This window comes from Mesoplodon densirostris, chromosome 9 (genome assembly GCF_025265405.1).
Source record: "Mesoplodon densirostris isolate mMesDen1 chromosome 9, mMesDen1 primary haplotype, whole genome shotgun sequence".
NCBI lineage: Eukaryota > Metazoa > Chordata > Mammalia > Artiodactyla > Ziphiidae > Mesoplodon > Mesoplodon densirostris.
In genome coordinates, this window is record NC_082669.1 from 71,931,257 (window position 1) to 71,954,014 (window position 22,758).

Here is a 22,758-nt window from a genome sequence, read left to right on the forward strand (position 1 = left end):
TACGTAACTTGTCCAGAATCACACAGCTTGAAAATGAGGATTTAAAACCAAGTTTGGGGGCTCCCCTGGGGGCGCAGTGGTTAAGAATCCGCCTGTCAATGCAGGGGACATGGGTTTGAGCCCTGGTCCGGGAAGATCCCACATACCGCGGAGCAACTAAGCCCATGCGCCACAACTACTGAAGCCCGCGCACCTAGAACCCGCGCTCCACAATAGGACAAGCCACTGCAATGAGAAGCCCACGCACCGCAACGAAGAGTTACCCCCGATCTCCACAACTAGAGAAAGCCCACTCGCAACAACGAAGACCCAATGCAGCCAAAAATAAATAAATAAAATTAATTAATTAAAAAATAAATAAAACCAAGTCTGTTTGAACCCAGAGCCTGGCATCTTATTGCCTCTCTCTGGTTCTTACTCGTACTCTAGCTTTTTGAATCCTCTCTTCCTTCTCTTCTTTCTCTTTTTTTTTTCTCTATTTATGTATCTGTCTGTTTCTATTCTCTCTCTCTCTCTCTCTCTCTCTCTCTCTCACCACATATGTTTATCTATGGATAGCTTTCTTCACATTCTCCAAGGGGTCCACTATTTAGAGAAGTTTCATTGCCAGAGAACCTTGCCAAGCCCAGATTCAAAGGCTGAGCATGGAATCTGCGACTCCAGCCACTAGGTCATTGCCTCAGGTCACTGCCCAGCTGCTGAGCACATCCCAGACTCACAGACTCTGCGTGGGCTGGGGCTGTCCATGCATTTTGTCACTGGGACTTGAAAACAGCAATTTTTAACTTCAGAAGCAGTGTTTAGAAATGGCTGCCACTTAGAGTTTATCAACTAGTTTGTATGAACATATGCTATCAATATAAATAATTTGCATCAGAGATTTGCTTGGGTTCTCCTGTAGAGACACTCTGCATGCTCCAGAAATTGTGAAGATCAAAAGATTATCCAAGCAGCAGTGGCACGTCTTCCTTTGCTTTAACACATATATACATGCTTCTAATAGCTAACATTTCGGTAATGAATGTGTACAAAACACATGCTAAGTGGTTTACATACATTATCTTATTTAACCAAGTGTTACAGGGGCTAAACAATAGCCCAATTGTCTCTTACTGGTACTTGGCAGAGCCAGCTCTCTAATACAGGTGCACCTCATGTCAGGGCTTCATGTCTCAACCCTTCTGTTCTCAGTGACAAGCTCTAGGCCATCCTTGACAGAGATGAAAACAGCCCAGCAAGGAACTTGGAATCCAGTGGCAAAGATTTTTTAAATGTTCACAAGTATAACAACAAAGGGCAGAATGCAACCTAATATTACCCTCTCTGTCCTTTCTTTAAAAGAGAAAATCTTTAATTTGTGTGTGACGCTCTTAAAATAAAAAAAAAAAAAAGAACTTGGAGAAAAGAGGAAACCACAGAGCATTCTCTGAGATGGGCAGCCTTCCAAAAATCACAATTACTTCTGTGGAAAGCAGAGCTAAGACTGAGGGGGTGAAAGTCCATAAAGTCAATGGCCAGGGTGGGTTTAAAACTTGTTATGTGCATCTGGAGATAAAGAAGTCAAAGGGCCAAGGAAAGATTAGAGTTAATGACCCACAGGGCAGTCAACCCTTAATACTGGAGGGGTGGCTGCTACCATCGAAAGAGCACAGAGGCTGAGAATTCTAGAATTAACCACTAACACTGGAGAGCCCTTGAAGGCTGAGACCTTTCCTTGGTTTATTTTGTTTTGCTATAAATCGTTTACTTAATACACTGTAGTTCTTAGGATAGTACACGCTGTATTAATTTATGAACATTATCAGGTTGAGGGAGAAAACACAAAGTTTGTATACAAAAGAAAATATCTCCCAAATTGTTTTATTTAGATACGTGATTGAGTGTAGGAAATCAATGCCAAGACTCATTTTTAAAGGGTTGCCTAAACTCCAACAGTGTTTAAGTGATTCTAAATCCCAGTCAAATTGCAATGGAGTGGTCTCCCCCATCAAAATTATACTTTTCATAAATGTCTATCCATTGTGACTTTAAAACATACTCAAAAGTTTTAGAAGAATACAGAGCTAGGGAGTTCAGTAGCTTGGTGAGAGAATCGTAAGAACTGGACCTTCTTCAATATATGTTCATCCAAAACTCTATTTTTTCAATATGAGAACATTTATTCTTTTAATTCATTTTCCACTTGCAATCATATCTCTTAGTTGAGATGCTTCATGGAATGGTAAAAAGAAAACTATAATGCAAATATTTCTCAGAAAAAGAAGTTTGTTTGTACTACATTTGCCCTTTAAGGGTTATCTGATTGCAATTATCTTTCTCCAAAAAGATCTTGCTAGAACTTGCAACGTTCTAACAGCAATTGGTATGGAGCAGTCAGGCAATGGCAAGTACAAGAGTGAAAAAAACGTAAGTCCTGGTATTTACATACATTCCAGTGCATTCCAAACACATAAAGGATAAACTGAGCAAGGAAAGGCATCTCATGCCCAAAATTGAATCTTTGAAGCTGGGATCTGAATAAAAGAAACACTTCATGTTACTGCTACACGTAGAGAAACAGAGCAGAAATTGTAGGCCCGAATGCAGTGTTCCTGGAAGATTCGTGAGAGAGAAGGGCAAACATACACCAAGTAGATACTTCTCATAAGGACATGCTTTGCAATGTGAGCATTTTTGAACTTGCAATGGAATTTTAAAGCCATCCAGAAACAACAGATGTTTGAACCCAAATGATCCAACGTCTTGATGCCAAAATTAGGGCTCTGAAGAGGAACGTTAGAGTTGTAACATATGAAGAACTACTTCAGGAACTCTTCTCCAGGGAAACAGTTGAAAGAGACTTATTCTATGGCTTGCTGACCCATCCTTTTATCTGTGCCCATTTATACTCCAAGTGATAAAAATTTCTGTCAAATGAAAATATTAATAAACAAATGCAAGTCTCTTTCCTAGGTCTAACTTCAATCTCCTCTCTCTCCCCTTTGAGCACTCTATCTCTAAATTGAATTATGAAACCAGGAGGAGGACTTTTCTAAACATTATTTATCCCTAAACTTTTACATATGAAAACCAATAATGGGTTATGGTTGAACCTACCCAGCACAGAATTATCTAGCTAATTAGTTGTAAGCAGCAAGTCAGATATTTCAAGAAAGCCAAAAAACACTGGCCAATACCAACTCCCACCAACAATAAATAAGCAAACTCCACTTTGCAAGGTACTTTTTTTTCCAGATTAAATAGGTAACAGATAAATGCCAAATCTCTGCTTTTACTTGGTTTAAAGGATACATCGAGGTTGCTGTATAATTCTAAAACAGGGTTGTTGTTTTTTCATTAGCTTGTCAGATCAACTTTCCCCCCACCTCTCTCTGTTAAACAAATAAATGCAACTTAGACATCAAATCCCTTTATTCACTTTTCAAAGAAACTTTTTGTACATCTCATTCACCAACTAAACTTCCCATCAAGGTAGCAAGGTTTATTGGTTTCCAGAAGGATGTTAGCATAAAGATATTTCTTATTTCAGCCACACAACTACTATAAAATAGCGCCTGTGAGGAGAAAGTGGCAGTGTGGTCATGGTTCCAAAAGGGAGCCAGGAGCTCAAATTGTAAGTGCATTTTAAAAATAGCATAGCAGCTATGATTATAATTTAGCTCCACAGCATGTAAGCGTGGTATGAACAGGAAATGGGAGTACATCTTCTGAGCCTGATAAGATTCTCTAATGTAAGACATATGCTCTGTTTCTTAGCTGGAAAGCTAGACCTAGCCAGAAAGAAGAAAAGCATATATGTTTATCTTTAATCCAAAGATTAAACCTATCAACCTTGGAAGATTTTTTGAATTGCTGTTGAATTAAGTGATGAAGTCAATGCAGCATATATTCAAAAGCGAAAAAAAATACCTTTATAAAAATACCTTTATTAAAAATGAAAATTTGAAGTAACTTCCAGAGGAAAATTAATTAAGTGAGCTGCCCATACTAAGACTGTGTTATCTCAGTGCAAGCTCCGAAGGGCAGAGCCTCTCCTTAGAGAAGTCAGTGCTAATCAGGGGACACTCAAGACCAAAGTTGAATTCACTAAGGCTCGCATGTTTTAAGAACATTTTACAATGTCAATAATTATTCCTAATTCTACTTATGACAAATAGAAACGTGACAAAATGCCCTTGAGTTTACTCTTACATTCTAGGAAGGAACTGATGGTTTAAACATATGTTTCCAGATTAGCATTGTAGAGAATGTGTAAGATAAAGCAACAAGGCTTAGCAATAGATACATGACAGTACATCAAAGTACAGATTGACTTATTACATCACCCAATTTTATAGTCCACATTAGAGACAATGAAAAGGAGCTGATACCAGTGCCTATCATCAAAATACAAATTTTGATTTATTACCCTTTGATGCAAATCATAGTAAAGAAAACCTTTAACAGCTGGAAAAGAAACCTCCCCAAAAAAGTACTTTAGTTTCTAGGCTCTATTCCTTTACAAACAGAAGGTTAGGAGATTTTTCTGGTTATTCAGTATAAGAATAATTTGCTCATTCAACAAAAATTTATCAAGTGCTTCCTATGCATGAGGCACTGTTGTAATGGCCAGGGCTATAGCAGTAGGAAAGACAGACAAGGAGCTTACATTCCAGTAGAAATCATTCAGTAAATACATAAACAGGAGACCTTGAAGGGTAATGAGTGCTGTTAAGGGAATGAAAGGATGTTGTGTAGAGAAAAACAGAGTAGGTGGGGACCATTTTAAATAGGATGGTCACAAAGGCTTGCTTGAGCTGAGAGCTAAATGATGAGAAGCCAAATGGGTGAACATACAGGAGAATGTTCTAAGGGTAGAGATAAGAGCTAGTGCCAAAGGTCCTGAGGTCAGAACAAACTTGACTTCCTCAAGGAATAGAAACAAATTCAGTGAGGCCAAAACATGGTGATTGATGGGGAGCGGGGAAGAGAGAAGGTTGGGGAGTCAATAAGGAGCCAGATCATATAGGACCTGTTGCTGTACCTTGGTAAGAGGCTTGGATTTCTTTTAAGGAATAATGAAAAGTCATTGGAGAATTTTATGTGACCTTGATTTAATTTTTGTGTTTTTTAAATTATAAAATATTTCAGGTATCCAAAAACGTATGGATAACAAGCATATGGATACTGCAAGAAATTAGATTCAGTGAAATCCCCATGGTACCCTTCTCAGTCCTATTCCCCTCCCTCTTTTTTTTAAAAAGATTTATTTATTATTTATTTATTCATTTTATTTATTTTTGGCTGCGTGGGGTCCTAGTTGTGGCATGCAGGATCTTCGTTGAAGCATGCGGATCTTTCTTTACCACGTGTGGGCTTCTCCCTAGTTGTGGCATGTGGGTTTTTTCTCTTTTCTAGTTGTGGTGTGCAGGCTCCTGAGTGCGTCGGCTCTGTAGTTTGCGGCACGCAGGCTCTAGTTGAGGCACACCAGCTCAGTAGTTGAGGCACACGGGCTTAGTTGCCCTGCAGCCTGTGGGATCTTAGTTCCCTGACCAGGGATCAAACCTGCGTCCCCTGCATTGTAAGGTGGATTTTTTACCACTGGACCACCAGGGAAGTCCCTTCCCTCCCTCTTTAAAGGTAACTCCTATTCTGAATTTTGTGTTTATAATATTCATTCATGTTTTTGTGCTTTTACCACACACACACACACACACACACACACACACTGACACTCACACACACGCATACATATCCATAAACAATATGTATAACACTGCCTTGCTTTTTTTAATTAAGGTATAATTGATATTGCATGTTTTTAAGCTTTATATGAATGGTACCATACTGTACCTATTCTGCAACTTGCTCTTTTTCCCCTCTGTTGTATTTTTTTGAGATTTATTCATTCGTATAGAGTTCTGATTCATTTATTTTAAACAACTGTTCAGTATTCTTTTATATTAAAATACCGTAATTTATCCATTCTTTGGTTGATGGATATTTATGTTGTCTTCAATGCTTCTGTTCATATCTCCCTGAGCAGGTAATGGAATATAGAGAGACAAGAGCAGAAACGTGAAAACCAGTTAGAAGACTCTTCAGAGTGCAGCAGAAAGCCAGTGGTGGCTAGGGCTAAGATAAAGCAACTGAGATGAATAGACGTGGAGAAATTTGGTATACATTTTGGAAATGCAGCTGATTGAACTTACAAATGGATTGATAGGGAGGAGGGGTTGCAGAGAGTCGGTTAGAAATCCAGGATGAATTGGCCTTGAGCTATTTTGGCCTTGAGCTATTTTTCGAGGGCATCTAAAGGCCCAAATCTTAGAACTTCAAAAAGTAACATGTGATGTGATACCTTTCTTCTCTAGTACCTTGCAATGTACAATATTAGGTACTTCATAAAATTCTGTTGAGTGAATAAATAATTGAATAAATAATAGACTTTATAATTGGTTCTCTATGGTATACTGAGATTATATTGAGATTTAGTTATATGACAACCTAGAATATTTTCAGATGAAATGAAATGAAGGGGGGTTTTGTTAAAATAATCAAGAGGGCCTCCCTGGTGGCGCAGTGGTTGAGAGTCCGCCTGCCGGTGCAGGGGATACGGGTTCGTGCCCCGGTCTGGGAGGATCCCATATGCCGCAGAGCGGCTGGGCCCGTGAGCCATGGCCGCTGGGCCTGCGCATCCGGAGCCTGTGCTCCGCAACGGGAGAGGCCACAACGGTGGGAGGCCCGCATACCGCAAAAAGAAAAAAAAAAAATAAAATAATCAAGAGGGGAATGTGTGTGTTTGAGGATTATTAGTAAAACAAGATTGACTCCATGTTAAACATTTTGTGTGTGTGTGTGTGTGTGTGTGTGTGTGTGTGTGTGTGTGTGTGTGGTACGCAGGCTCTCCCGTTGCGGAGCACAGGCTCCGGACGCGCAGGCTCAGTGGCCATGGCTCACGGGCCTAGTCGCTCCGCGGCATGTGGGATCTTCCCAGACCGGGGCACAAACCCGCATCTCCTGCATCGGCAGGCGGACTCTCAACCACTGTGCCACCAGGGAAGCCCTATGTTAAACATTTTTGAAGCTGAGTGATGGGTATATAGAAATTTCACTTCTGTGAATGTTTGAAAATTACCATGATAAAAAGTGTAAAAAGAGATAAGAAAAAATTTTAGCTATCTTCCCATTAAGATGTGAGTTGCCCCAATATGACATCAAGTAAACATCCAAATATGTAATAACCACTCCACGTTAAGTAGGTTGTCAGAAAATTCAGGCGGTCCAGGCAAAGTTCTTAACCTTTTGGGGTTTACAACTTCCTTAGAGAATTTGATGAAACATATGAAAACTTTTCCCAGAAAAAAAAATACACATATACACAAATTTGCATAAATATATCAGGATTAAAAATTTTTTTTAAAGCTGATGTCATAGACCAGGTTAAGAAATCCAGATAAGGACTTTCTTGGTGGTTCAGTGGGTAAGACTCTGTGCTCCCAATGTAAGGGGCCCAGGTTCGATCCCTGGTCAGGGAACTAGATCTCACATGCATGCCACAACTAAAGTCCACATGCTGCAACTAAAAAAAAAGATCCTGCATGCTGCAACTAAAGATCCCACATGCCACAACGAAGATCCCACACAACTAAGACCCGATGCAGTCTAAATAAATAAATATATATATATATATTTCTTCTTTTTTTTTTTTTTTAAAGAGAGAAAGAAAGAAAGAAAAGAAATCCAGATAAACTCAGGAAAAGACCTCACTGAAGTCTGACTTTAGCACTACGAGCTCAGGTAATTTGTTAATACAGAATTTTGTCCTGTTAGTTTTTTTAATGTTCTACTTTCCACAGTTGGTGCTTACATTCCTACTTAGAGTTTGCAGCTGGATGACTGAAGTTTGAGTCTTGTTTTTATCGCTTTCAAGCTGATGATCCTGCAAAATCACTTAACCTTTCTAAGCCTCAGCTTCTTTATCTGTAAGTGTGAAATAGGAATACACTTAGTGCTATTGGTGATAAAAATAAGCTAATATAATTGAAAGTCCTTTGTAAGATGTAAAGAGCACTGTAAATTGGTGGTAAAATTTTATGCTTATTATGTGCCAAGAACTCTTCTAAACACTTTAAGTACCATTATTAACCTCATTTTTACACATGAAGAAACTAAGACACACAGAAGTTAAGTAACGTGCCTAATGTCATATGACTAGTAAGGAGTTGAGTTAGAATTTGAGCACAGCCAATCTGACTCTAGAGTGTATGCTCTTAATCTTTATGCTGTGAATTTTAGTATTATTCACCCTGAATATAATACCCCTCCACTGCTCCATGGTATAATATTGTGCTCATCTGATGAATACTCTTAACCTACGCCTGAGAGGAAAACTGTAATTCAAGTAGCAGCCAAATTCTAAGGGACAAAAAATGATGCCATGGGGCTTCCCTGGTGGTGCAGTGGTTAAGAATCTGCCTACCAATGCAGGGGACACAGGTTAGATCCCCGGTCCGGGAAGATCCCACATGCCATGCAGCAACTAAGCCTGCGAGCCACAGCTACTGAGCGTGTGTGCCACAACTACTGAAGCCCGTGCACCTAGAGCCTGTGCTGCACAACAAGAGAAGTCACAGCCATGAGAAGCCCGCACACCGCCCATGCACTGCAACAAAGAGTAGCCCCTGCTCATCACAACTAGAGAAAGCCCTAGCGCAGCAACAATGCAGCCATAAATAAATAAATAAATATTTTTAAAAAAATGATGCCACCTTGGGCTTCCCTGGTGGTGCAGTGGTTGAGAGTCCGCCTGCTGATGCGGGGGACGCGGGTTCATGACCCGGTCCGGGAGGATCCCGCATGCCGCAGAGCGGCTGGGCCCGTGGGCCATGGCTGCTGGGCCTGTGCCTCCGGAGCCTGTGCTCCACAATGGGAGAGGCCGCGGCAGTGAGAGGCCCACGTACCGGAGGAAAAAAAAAAATGATGCCACCTTGTCTTATTTTTTAATTTAAAAAAATTAAAGTTTTTAATGAAAATTAATTGTTTATGTTTTTAATTTTTTTCTATGTATAGTATTTATACTGTAAGATTTGATTTGATTTGATTTAAGTTCTTTTTTTTGGAGAAGTTGTTAACTCCGGGGGTGGGGCAGGGAAAATAAAAGGTGATTCTGGAGCATCTTGTGATGCCAAGAAAAGCAAGAAAGTACTCAAAAACCAATGGCAGGGGCTTCCCTGGTGGCACAGTGGTTGAGAGTCCGCCTGCCGATGCTGGAGACACGGGTTCGTGCCCCAGTCCGGGAAGATCCCACATGCCACAGAGCGGCTAGGCCCGTGAGCCATGGCTGCTGAGCCTGCGCGTCCGGAGCCTGTGCTCTGCAACGGGAGAGGCCACAACAGTGAGAGGCCTGCATACCGCAAAAAAAAAAAAATGGCAGCATATCAAAAAGACATAGGGGCCAACTAGAAAGGACTTTCAGTGACCAAAGATGAAACAATTTGAGCAAGAAATAAATAACAATAGGATTGGATTATAATCCATAGAATAAAATAAATATCCATGAATCTTATTGATATTAATAAATTTTAAAATAAATGGGAGTGAAGAGACAGTCTATCTTACATAAAAATTCCAATTAATAAATGTGGAAGAAATGAGGAAAATAGAAGACTGAACACAGAACACCACAGTAATATTTGTTGCAGGCAAGATCCATCAGTGGATACTAAAATCAGTGGAATAGAAACAGGATATTTTCATAATCTCAAAGTGTCTCCCCCAAATAGTTATTAATTATAAAGGTAAAAATAGTGGAGAAACCTGGCAAATAGCACCTTAACCAAGTGATGGGAGTTAACATCACTGGTGTAAGATACCAATATCATGAACTCCTGGATTATGATGTCCTAAGAAGGACACATCACTTCCGTGAATTCTGATAAAAAATGCATAAAACTCAATTTAATCATGAGAAAATAGCAAATTCTATTGAAAACCTAACTAATATTCTTCAAAAGTGTCAAAGTCATGAAAGACAAGGAGAGACTGAGGAGTGGTTCACATTGTTGGAGACTAAGCAGAGCTGACAACTACATGTGAGATCCTGGATTAGGATCATGGAAAAGGATGACAGGGAAAACAGGGTAACCCAAAGAAAGTCTGTAGGTTAATTATTGTTATTCTCTATTATTAGGTATTATAGCAATGTTAATTTCTTAGTTTTGATCATTATACTGTGGGTCATGTAAATTGTTAAATGTTAGGGGAAGGAACATCAAGTGTACACAGGAACTCTCCTGTTCTATGTAACTTTTCTATAAGTCAAATTATTTCAAAATAACAAAACATAAACCCTGATCTTGCATTGTTTAAGTAATTGTTTAAATGATCTATTCCAATGTTTCTCCGAACTCAGTCATCTGAATACAAATTTCAGGATTTTTACCAGTCTACCAAACATTTACTGATTTCTCGCACTGTTTTACAGGGGAGGAAATTGAGGCACAATGAAGTAAGTGACTCAACATCACAGAACTAACAGATAACCAAACCAGGATTCAACTTTAGGCAGTTTGACTCAGTCTGTGTTAACTTGTCCTCTAGACTGCCTCCCTCCTGTACCCAATACTGCGATCATCTATATCATTCTTTACTTACTAGCTTCTTTAAAGTTGAGCCAGTTTATTTTAAACTTAAAAAACAGCAATTAAACTATATTATAAGGTCCTCCGGATAGGAATTTTTGTTCTCTCTACTGACGTACCACAAGTTCATTGAATACTGCCTGGCACGTTGAAGGTAGTACTCAATAAACATTAATTGAATGAATGAATTAAAAACTTTATATCATAACTGTAAATGGAAAGCCAGAATCATTTTCCAGAATAGAAAGTAATCTTCAAAATAAATATGATGAGAGACTTCCTTGGTGGCACAGTGGTTAAGAATCCGCCTGACAATGCAGGGGACACAGGTTTGAGCCCTGGTCCAGGAAGATCCCACATGCTGCAGAGCAGCTAAGCCTGTGTGCCACAACTACTGAGCCTGCGCTCTAGCGCCCGCGAGGCACAACTACTGAGCCCGTGCACCTAGAGCCTGAGCTCCGCAACAAAAAGAAGCCACCACGTTGAGAAGCCTGTGCACCTCAACGAAGAGTAGTCCCCAGTCACTGCAACTAGAGAAAGCCCACACGAGGCAACGAAGACCCAACGCAGCCAAAAATAAATAAATAAAAATAATAATTTAAAAAATAAAAGTAATGCAAGGAGAAAAAGAAGTAATGCAAGTGTTAGAAGATATAAAAAAAGGATACCAGTTACAAACAGAATTTCTCCTCCTTGATTTAATCAGAAGGTTTCAATTAGAATGACAAAGAGAATAATTTTCTGAGTAAATAGATTTTATTTAAAGTTGTATCAGTTTGCCACCTAAAATCAGCACACAAATGCCCAAGGTAAGGGACCATTCTTTGTGGAAGGTGGCTCTATTCTAAAGGGACCAATCGAGTGAGGGCTCATGTGAGATTAGACAGCTCAGTCTGTCTTGATCATCCTCATGCCTTAGATGTCATCTCTTCTCTTCTGTAATCTTCTCCCTCCTCTTGGTTACCTCTCATTTCTCTCTCTAACCCCTATAGAATTATTTTTACTTCTTGTAACACTCCTTAGTGCATACCTCTTTAATAGCACTTAAAATATAAATTCATCATTATTTTTCTCCAATTCTGTGTCCTTCACTTAAATTATAATTATGTAGGGCATCAGGGAGTGTGTAATAGCATATTTATATCTCCAGAGCTCTTACCAGTATCTAACAAAATGGTAGGCCCACAACAAACTTTTGAATTATTAAATTAAGAAAATTAACAGAAATTAGAGGGGGAGAAAAGAAGTGTGTGATTTTCTGCCATCCTTGAAGCCATGATTTTGTCCTCACCTGTGTCTGAAAAGCTTATTTTTATTCAGATCCTTTATAAAATCTTCCCAAACACACATGAGGGTTCTCCATGAAGATGAAAAGTAAATAGCAATCCTTTCCTTCAGAAGCTCTCAAATTAATTTGCTTCCTCGAGCAATTATAATATATCACTCTTCCTTTGCAGAATATTTGCTAAAACATGGAAGGATGCCTCCATTGTAGACGTTACTGCTGTATTTTTGTGGCTTGCTTATAAAGTGAGGTCAATGCTGAGGTCACTTCTCTGTACCTGGGTGATGATCTCTGCTCTCCACAGAAAGGATGAGGGCCGGTCCTAGCTGATGTTAGGTTAACACGGTACACGATGGCAAAGGAAACACACTACAGAGCAACATTCTTTTTTTTTTTAAAGAAAGCTAATTTTAAAAAATATATTTATTAATTTATTTATTTTTGGCTGCACCGTGTCTTCATTGCAGCACGCGGGATCTTTTTAGTGTGGCATGTGGGATCTTTAGTTGCAGCATGTGGACTTCTTAGTTGCGGCATGCATGTGGGATCTAGTTCCCTGACCAGGACTGGAACCTGGGCCCCCTGCATTGGGAGCGCAGAGTCCTACCCACTGGATCACCAGGGAAGTCTCAGAACAATATTATTACTAGAAGCCAGAAATGTAACCTTCCTTGGACATCTCTTGAGATGGTTAATAGCAGTTTCTTTTGAGTATATAATTATGTCTAGATAGAAATCAACCTGTTAACAACTATTGCATTTGAGAACAAGATTCAACATATGAGTACAAGACCTAACATGGGGGCACATGGCAAGCATCCCTGAGATACTGAGCTAAAATTACCTCTACCTTATGAAATTATTATACAGAAATCAATAGCTTTCATACACACAGAAAACACGTAAGGAATATAATGGAGGGACTTCCCTGGTGGCGCAGTGTATAAGACTCCACACTCCCAGTGCAGGGGGCCCAGGGTTCGATCCCTGGTCAGAGAACTAGATCCCACATGCATGCTGCAACTAAGAGTTTGCATGCCACAACTAAGGAGTCTGCCTGCTGCAACTAAGACCTGGAGCAACCAAATAAATAAATAAAATATTTTTTTTTAAAAAGAAATATAATGGAAGAGAAGAATCTATTATAATAAACCATAATATATATAAAATTCTTCATTCATTATAAACGTTACTAGAACTTTAAAAACACACTTAGATACCAATTTTCTCCTATCAGACAGGCAAAAACCCAAATGTTTTACAACACGCTCTGTTGGCATAGCTGTCAGAAAACAGGTACTCTTATACATATAGTATAAAGTGACATAGCCCCTATGGAAGGTAATTTGGCAATAGTGCAGAATTACAAATGCATTTATCTTTAGCTTGCCAATGCCTATTCTGGAAGTTTATGCTTTATACCAGCAATGTGTAAAGTAGCTGATGTGCACTGTTACTCATTTCAGCATTGTTAGTAATAGCAGACAACTGGGGGAAAAATCAAGCATTCATCAAAAGATGCTTTGTACAAAACATATTTGTACAAAACTAAATTATATAGATCTCAATTGAGGGACATTTTACAAAATACCTGACTGGTATTCCTCAAAGCTGTCAAGGTCAACAAAACCAAGGAAAGCCTAAGAAACTCTCACGACCAAGAGGAACCTAAGGAGACATGATGAGTGAATGTAATATGATTTCCTGGAACAGAAGTGGTAAAACTAAGGAAATCTGAACAAAGTACAGACTTTAGTTAATATTAATGTATCAATACTAGCTCAATAATTGTAACAAGTGTACCATGCTAAAATAAAATGTTATAATAGGGGGAAACAGGTATATGGGAATTCTCTGTATTATATTCACAATATTTTTGTAAATATAAAACTGTTCTTAAGAAATGAAAGTTATTAACAAAAATAAATTATAAGATAGCCATGTGATGGGATAATTCTATGCAACATTCAAGAAAGAAAAAGGGGGCTTCCCTGGTGGCGCAGTGGTTGAGAGTCCGCCTGCCGATGCAGGGGACGCGGGTTCGTGCCCCGGTCCGGGAAGATCCCACATGCCGCGGAGCGGCTGGGCCCGTGAGCCATGGCCACTGAGCCTGTGTGTCCGGAGCCTGTGCTCCGCAACGGGAGAGGCCACAACAGTGAGAGGCCCACGTACCGCTAAAAAAAAAAAAAAAAAAAAAAGAAAGAAAAAGGAAGCTCTTTCTGAACTGATAAGGAAAGATCTGCAAGGTTGTAAAGTGAAAAGAGCAGTTGTATAAGCACTTGTATTTGTCTAAAGAAACCATGTGTGCACACACAATACCTAATAACAGTGGTCATCTGTCAGGGCTAGAGTAGGAAAAATAGGGTGGATGGAGAGCAGGGTGGAAAGAAGAATACACACACACACACACACATACACACGCTAACTATGTGAATGGAATACCTAGTTAACTAATTTCGTTAACTCCTGCCTATAGGACCCTCTGTGAATGAGCAGTGAGATGGACTCCTGGGTAAAATGTGATTATTGCTGAGAACTCCCTTCCCCAAGTGATGAATCTTTCTACCCTCTGCACCTCTATAAAGTCATTTTAAAAATAAGTATAAAATAAAAATCAAACTGATTTGGGCCTGCCAAACTTATGCGAACCAAAACACCTAAACCACTTTAACTAAAAAATCATGTTACCCCTCCATAAAATCCTCAGTTTCTTTTTCTGTAAAGTGAGGGTAGGCTCAAATAAAATTTTCTGTTTTGAAAAACTCTTATCATTGATTGAAAGAAAGACAATTCATGGGTAGGAAAAAAAAAGAGGAGAGAGGGAAGAATGGCAGATTCATAAAAAACTTTGAAATGAAGAGCAAGATAATGAAAGTTTATTATTTTCGAAAAATATTAACAGAATCAAGTTCTGTTCTACCTCTAGGAAGATATTCTTTCACTGAGTATTTTAACGGTAGATAGAGGGACAGAATAATTTGAAATTGGAAGTTTCTCATTTAGAAAAAAAACGCTAGTGATTGGAAGAGTAAGATTCATTTTACCTTTATTTCAAAGAACTTTTAGAAACAATTCAAATGGAAAGGCTTTTAATTATATGAGTTTCACAATGACATTATCTTCAAATGAGGCCCGCCTCCTAACATTTGAGGGGGTCGAGGTCAAAAGTACACATTGGGGTTAACAGCCACTATATCTAAATACTTTAAAGTGATAAATCAAGCTAGCAAATTGTTAAATATTTAAATCCTCCTATCTTGACATCTTCATAACAACCTAAAAGATTAGGTTTGAATTTAGATTTCTCAGACTCTTCAGAGTTCCATAGCAGATAATAACAGGAAGGAGGAGGAGAGCTGAACCCCACCCACCCTCTGGCCTGTGACTTATCCATCCTTGGGAGGGTAAAAGTGGGAAAGAAGCCATGGAAGTTGCTTGGACCAGGTGACCTTGGAATTCCTCTGTCCAGGTTACCCCACAAGTGGTCTGATAGAGGACACACAGGCTCTGAGTAGGCAATTCCCCTTAGCAACACAGACATCTCACTCCATGGCCAGGGATAAGGCCAAAGGAAGGCAAGGGTAGGGTCCTCAAAAGTTTGGGGACCAGGGTCAGGGACATTTCTCATCCTGGTCTAAGGGTGCTACTGCTTCAGATACTTCTTAGTGATCAGTCATCAGATGAGGGAATAGAGAGTAAAGCTTTCATTTTTTTGGTTCCCTTGGAATATCATTTTGCAGTGGAGATTTTTATTATGATAATATTAATTGAGAAATGGAGAAAAATCAAAAGATGGAACGATTTGTCTTTGGGTATCATGCAACATTGAGATTTTCTGAAATTCAAGGTCATATTAAAATAAAGCAGAATTGGTTGATGTTTATTATTATTTAGTGCAGTTTTTACATAGTGTGTGATTTAAAAGGTAATCTCTAGAGAGGAGGGAGGGAGGGTAGCGAGAATAGAGACTTTTACCCTTCAGTTGATACCACTCTTAACCATTGGATTTTTCTTTTTATCATGTAGATATATTGCATATACGTTAAAACAACAACAACAAAAATTAAAGAGCTTCTAATAATCGCATAAGCAAATACACAATTTTGAATGTTGAATTTAATTATCATCTATATTTCTTTTGGTTCCCAGATGAAGCATTACCAATACAACATATTAGGCAAAGTGATAAATACAAAAACTCTATTTTTTCTTAATGGCAACATTCATGTTTGAAGCAAGCTGTCAGTAGCAAACAGCTTTGCTTGAGTAGCCTGGCTTAGCAGATGTCTTTGTTAGGAATGTGACAATTATCACCATTATTTATTTCACTGAATATCAAGTGGTACAGAGGGAAGCCAAGTCCTCATCAATAGTGCACATGGTTAATTACATCATGCTATCTCCTCACATGCCTTATTCTTTGTTACTTGCTCTTGAAATTATCATAAAAAGACATATCTGACCGACTTAAAGCCAAATGCAGTTCAAAGTTACTATCAGCTATCACACAAAACTATGTAGACTACATGGGGAAAAGGAAGTTATTTTTTTCCAGCCACTTTACTTGCTGTTTAATAGTATTAGGTAACATTTATCGAGGGCTTAGTCTATACCAGAGAGTGAGTAAGCATTTTACATACATTATCTCTCTTCATTATAATCAGAAACTCCCCTGATATTTGCATATATTCCTTTGTATATATCCCCTGATATTGCACACCTACACTGTGCCGTCCTTTTAACATGTTATTATTTGTTACACTAGTCAATGACTTGTTTTGCTATGAATATCATGAATTTTTATCCATTGAATATTTCCAACTATGGAAGTTCTATTATGAATGGAAAATTTATATTACAATAAAGACCAAATCATTGAGGAAAAAAACATAAAAATCTTGCTCCCCCAAATAAGCTAAATTTTATTCTTAATTCTATAAATTTACTTAAGGCAACTCTTTCTATAGAATTCAAGAATTCAATAAACAATAAAGCACTCACTATGGGAGCACTTTATATTCATTAGGTTGGATACAGAAATGAATTAGTCTGTCCCTCTCAGAATTCTAAGTGTATGGGCTAATGGAGAAGAGAAACAAGCAATTGGATGCCAAACTAATTGTGCTAAATTCTGTGTTCCAGATATCAACCAAGTACTTAATAATGCGGAGAGGCTGTTGTTTTGACTTTGGTGATGCGGAAAGAGCATTTTGGAGGAGAATGATATGAATTAGGCTTTGAAGACCAGGTAAACTTGCAAAAGGTGATCTGGAAGGAAGGGCGAGTGACAGAGGAAATAGTTTTAAAAAAGCAACTGAGCATAGGGCTTGTTTGGACTTGTCACACGCCAGGGTGCAAGAATTTAGTGGGAGGTAAGGCTAGAGTGGTGGATTTAGACCAAATCATGGAGGGCTTTGACTGTAGAAGGCAATGGGTAGGAAAGGAAAGTCTTTGAGCTCAAAGTGACACACCTTTGGAAGATGACTAGCAGTAGTGTTCAGAAAAGCCAACATTTAAGGTATTACTGGGGAAAGACAATTAAATGAGCCAAAGAAAGGGAAAGGGTTATTGTTGTTTTTGTTGTTTAATTCAAAAGCACTTAACATGTAAATAGCAAAGTTGATTTGCTATTATTCCACTAAATGGAGGAAAAGCAAACTGAAAGCAAGGAGACCATTTAGGAGGCTATGCAATGGTCCAGGCAAGAATTAATGAGTTTCTGAAGAAAGGTAGTAAGCAGAGGAGACTGATTTGAAAGATAATGGTGGAAAGAGATCCCATTGGGATTTGAAAGATAATGGTAGAAAGAGATCCCATTGGGTTGATTAGCCAAGATCAAAAACCCAGGAGTGGGGCTTCCCTGGTGGCGCAGTGGTTGAGGGTCTGCCTGCTGATGCAGGGGACATGGGTTCGTGCCCTGGTCCTGGAAGATCCCACATGCCGCGGAGCGGCTGGGCCTGTGAGCCATGGCTGCTGAGCCTGCGCATCCGGAGCCTGTGCTCCGAAACGGGAGAGGCCTGCCTACCGCAAAAACAAACAAACAAACAAACAAAAAAAAAACCCAGGAGTGAAAAGTGATGAGTTTAATTTAGATCAGACTTAAAGGTGTCTGTAATACATCAGTGTGGGATGCTCATATAGTTAGGAACAGGGTGTAAATAAGGGAAGACAGATAAGGGCTAAAGGTACAGAGCTGGGAGTCAGTCTTATAAAGAGGATAGCTAGATAGATCAAGCTGTAAAATAGGATGAGATTACCAAGGGACTGTCAAGACTTAAGATAGAGAGGACTGAACACTGAATCTTCAGATTAAAGGGCTTGTTTTAAGGCAGGGAAGGTGTGAGGCAGGTTAGGAATCTTGGGAGAAAACTAAACAGAAGCAGTCCGTGAGGCAGGAGGACCAAAAGAATGTAATGTGGGCTCCAGTGGAGATGAGAGTTCTAGTAAGAAGAGGGTGGTCAATGTTGTCAAATTCTGCTGAAAACAGAATTTGAGCAGAAGGTCCATGAAGAGGTTTTGGCTTTAAGACTTTCCATAGGCTGATGGTGCTGAGGATCAAGAGGGAGAAGAAACCAAGGTAGATGAAGAGGAAGATGACTGACAGAAATAGCATGAACAGAAATTAGAATCAAGGGAGAGTATTAGGCCAGGAAAGAAAGGTTTGTAGAAATCAAGGGGGGTTGGGGGATGCACAGAAAATGGAAGGGGAGTAGATGAACTGGAGAAAATGGAAGGGGATCAAAGTCAAGAAGGACCCAGGGAGGGAGGAGAGAAAAGGAGAAATGGAAACACTGGCCTTAGAAGGAAATCAGGAAAAGTCTTCAGAGACTGGAGGGAAGACAAAAAGGAATGGGTGGTAATTTGAACAGAATGAAATTTATGTAGTATTCATATCAGGTGTTCTCCAGCTTCCCATAATGTAGGTAGCAAAAGAGGGTGGAGGTAGACGTAGAAATTGAAAGGGAGTACAGAAAATTGGAACGACAGCTATGTGTATTATAAGGGTGAATTGATGAGAGGTAAGAAAAGGAATTCCCAGGGTTATTGAATTCCCAGACATATTGGAAAAATACATTTTAGAGCATCCAATCAACCTGGTTATGTCTATTTTCTCCAGAATTGTTCAGCTGCCTAGTAAAGGAACAAGAAGAAACAGATGGTTGGCTTAACCAGGTCTGGAGATTGACACGACAGTTGTGACCCAAGATGAGTGAGATGAGTCATTAGGTTGCAGGTCCGGCGAGCACAGTGGGAAGAACTGTCCCTGAGATTCCTCAGGTAGGTGGCTTGGGACATCCTGAGAGGCCAGGAAGCCTGGCAAATGGAGAAAGAGCAAAGGGTATGGGCCTGAAAATGTGAAGGATGAGTCAGAAAAAAGTGAGGTAATAGGAGAGATAGACGGATAGATAGTGGTCAGAGGAAACTTTTCAAGTTTGAGCGTCTCAAATGTGGAGATGTTATGGATGATGGTGAAAACTAAGGTGTGGCGACACTAAGGGAGATCTGAGGCAGAATGAGATGGAGCCACAGAGCTCAAGGTAAAGGAACTGATAGGTCAGAGAGAAAGATTATCAACATGGAATTTGAATCCCAAAGGAAAATACACTGGCTATAGGTGAGATTTTTTTATATGACTAAAAACACATTAATGTGATATTAAAACACATGAGCAGCTAGAAAAATACTTGGAAGGAAGACACGCACCCTTGTTCACTCAATAAATACGTATTGAGCCGTGGGTTTAATGTGAAACTATATGCAATAAACATGATGTGGTGAATTCCTCCCAAGCAATGGTTTCATTAAGATTAAGATTTTGGGCCTCCCTGGTGGCGCAAGTGGTTGAGAGTCCGCCTGCCGATGCAGGGGATACGGGTTCGTGCCCCGGTCTGGGAGGATCCCATATGCCGCGGAGCGGCTGGGCCCGTGAGCCATGGCCGCTGAGCCTGCGCATCCGGAGCCTGCGCGTCCGGAGCCTGTGCTCCGCAACGGGGGAGGCCACAACAGTGAGAGGCCCGCATACCGCAAAAAAAAAAAAAAAAAAAAAAAAAAAAAAAAAAAAAAAAAGATTAAGATTTTGCTTCCCACTGTCAAAGAGTATAACTTAGCACCTGATGACCTCATACTAAAAATGGAAAATACAAACTTGGAAGAAAAAACAGTAGAAAAGCTAAACCTTGTCACATCACCATATACTTAAAGGAATGGTTGAACCAAGTAAATAATAGTGATTCCCAGGAAATTACTCATATTCAGCATGAAACTACTAATCGCTCCCTAATGTTTTGGCTTAGAGTATAAACTCACACTCAGAGACTCTTTCTACAGTCGATGAACCCAGACCTGCAGCCTGTCTCACTCTGGGTTGTCATAATACTAGCTTGGTGGTGGGATATCTGTAGTCACAAATGCAGGAACCACAGTAAACTGGGCTCACTGGTCCTTTGTAGCCCAGATGGGGACACAGCCACAATTTTCTAAAGTTCTAAAAATAAGTTGTTTTTTTAGAGACAAGTACTCTATTATTATACACTCATCAGGAGATTGTGCAGAGTTTGGGATGTTGTAATCATCCAACTCAAAGAGGAATTGTCAGCCAGATGTTGAAAAATATATGCAAATGGGCTCTGGGAGTACACTTTATCTCTAAATCTTCCCAAAGAATGTTGACCTAGTCCTAAAGCATTTATTTACACATTCTTTTCAAACCACCTTTAAACTCAGAAGCCCTATTTTGCATCACATAGGTTAGTCCAATATAGACAGTGTTGATAATTGTTGAAGCTGTGTGATGGATATGATGATTTACTATACTCTTCTCCCTACTTTAAATATGTTTGAAATTTTCCATACTAACAAGTTTTTTTTTTAAGGCAAAAAAGGACATAAGCCCTTTTATTGTGCTTGTATAGCAATGAGACCCCTTTCTTGCTTTTCCCCTTCCTGCTGACATACATTGTAACCTATCAGAAATTGCTTATCCCAGTTCCATTTTTTCCAGAACAAATTAGAATGTACTAACATTAAGATTTGAATGGTATAACATCATTATTATTTCAAATATTCCTTCACGCTTCATAAAACTGTTCCATATGCTGTCATTTCATTTACTTCCATGGAACTTCTGTACTCACAGGCATTCTTCCAAATAGTTGCTATCCCAAAAGAAAACAGGTTTTAATCATTCAGTAACCAATCTTCATCGAACATCTAGTATGTGCCATTATTTTAACATTATTTTTAAATTCCATGGCTAAATATCTTTGTAAGGAAAAAAATAACACCCAACAGAAAACTTTTATTTGCTCCATAAACATTTATTAAGCACCCACTATCTGCAAGGTAGATACTCCAGTCTTGGCTACACATCATGCTGGGAACTTCTGCATTGAAGCAAGAATGGGTGATGGTTAGTGAGATGGCCCTTGCAATGAGGGAAGAGGAGCTTTTTAAAGAATGCATATCCCCAGGCTCTACACACAGAGAAGTTTAGGTCTGGGTGGTTCCAAAAGGGTTGGGGACCCCTGGTCTAACTCACCAAGTCTGACGGGAACCAGAGCAGACTCTAGTCTTACTGAAGCTGGCACTGCCATCTATGGAGTGTAGTTGGTGGGTGTAAAGCAGGCAGGATACGTGTTTGCAGCTTCATCCTGATGCTGAAAAGGATAAGAAAACAGAGTGCAAGCCTAGAGAAAAATTCAGCAGGATTTGGACAAGTGGTCAGGACTCGGAGCTGACTGGGCTTAGGTTCAAGGCTGGGCTTTGGTCCTGGTAGAATTCTCAGCAGGGACCCAGAAAGGATTGATTGTATATTCATTCAGTCCCTTTTGTGTAGCAGGCACTGTGCAAAGCTCTTTACTTACAAAATCTCATTTCATCCTCACGACAGCCCTGTGAGACAGGTTGACTTGCCCAAGGTCAGATGACCAGTAAATGGATGAGTTGTATTTGAACCTAAGTCTATTCTGAATGCAAAGTCTATACTCTTTCTGCCTCTCTGTGGTATCTACAGGGACTGGGGCAAAGGCTTGCCAGGCTTACCCAGGGGTGATAGTTAGGAAGATCATTTGACAGTAAAGGACTCTGCTCACATGAGGCATCAGGCAGCTGACTATTTCCATCCTCACTCCACTCACTAGTGGTTAAAATAAATTCCCAGTGACTCGTGACTGACAGGGTTCTCATTATTCCCAGATTATGTCCTAGGCAACATAGTAAAATTGGCAAATTTGTCTTTGTGTCCCCAGCATCCCCAATGTTACCTGTTTCTTCCCCAATCCCCGAGAAGGGGCCTACTGTCCTCATGATCTTCACCTCCATTCACATCAAGTAGTACATGTCTGATGACAGATGAAAGCATTTTGCTTTTGGGACCTACTGCTTTCGAACAAAGAGCAGGCAGTTTAGAGGAATGACGTTGATATCAGAGGCAGGAGCTAGGAAGGATTGGGGAGACATGCTGAATTCCCTGAAATCACACTTGTAGATAGGTGGTAGCACATTCAAATGGATCTTATTGCTACCTGAAGAGAAATGATAACATTTCAGGGGATGGGATGATCAAGTGTCCTGCTGCTTCAGAGATTCTCTTGAAGTACTTTTCATCCCACTGTACCAGCCTATCTGTACAAAGTCCTCATTTTCACAGGAAACAATACATATGTGTGTGCTTCTCACAGAGATGGTAATCAGTGGGCATAATCCATCAAAGCCTCTTTCTTTTGATAACTGAAGTTATAGACCCAGACACTGCTTTATCAATATTCCAAATACCAGTACTGCCCTACCCTACAATAAACAGTAAACAAGAGTGGCTCTCCTGGTACTCACCCACCACCCTGCAATCATTGT

At 39.7% G+C, this 22,758-nt stretch overlaps 1 long non-coding RNA gene across 1 annotated transcript; it reads left to right on the top strand.

Annotated features, from left to right (window-relative positions):
* The first annotated feature begins 7,708 nt into the window (after positions 1 to 7,708).
* Positions 7,709 to 19,121, top strand: LOC132496358 (uncharacterized). The gene is made up of 3 exons (XR_009533396.1): positions 7,709 to 7,779; positions 17,050 to 17,155; positions 19,025 to 19,121. It is a non-coding gene; the product is annotated as an uncharacterized LOC132496358 (long non-coding RNA).
* Positions 19,122 to 22,758: the final 3,637 nt, after the last annotated feature.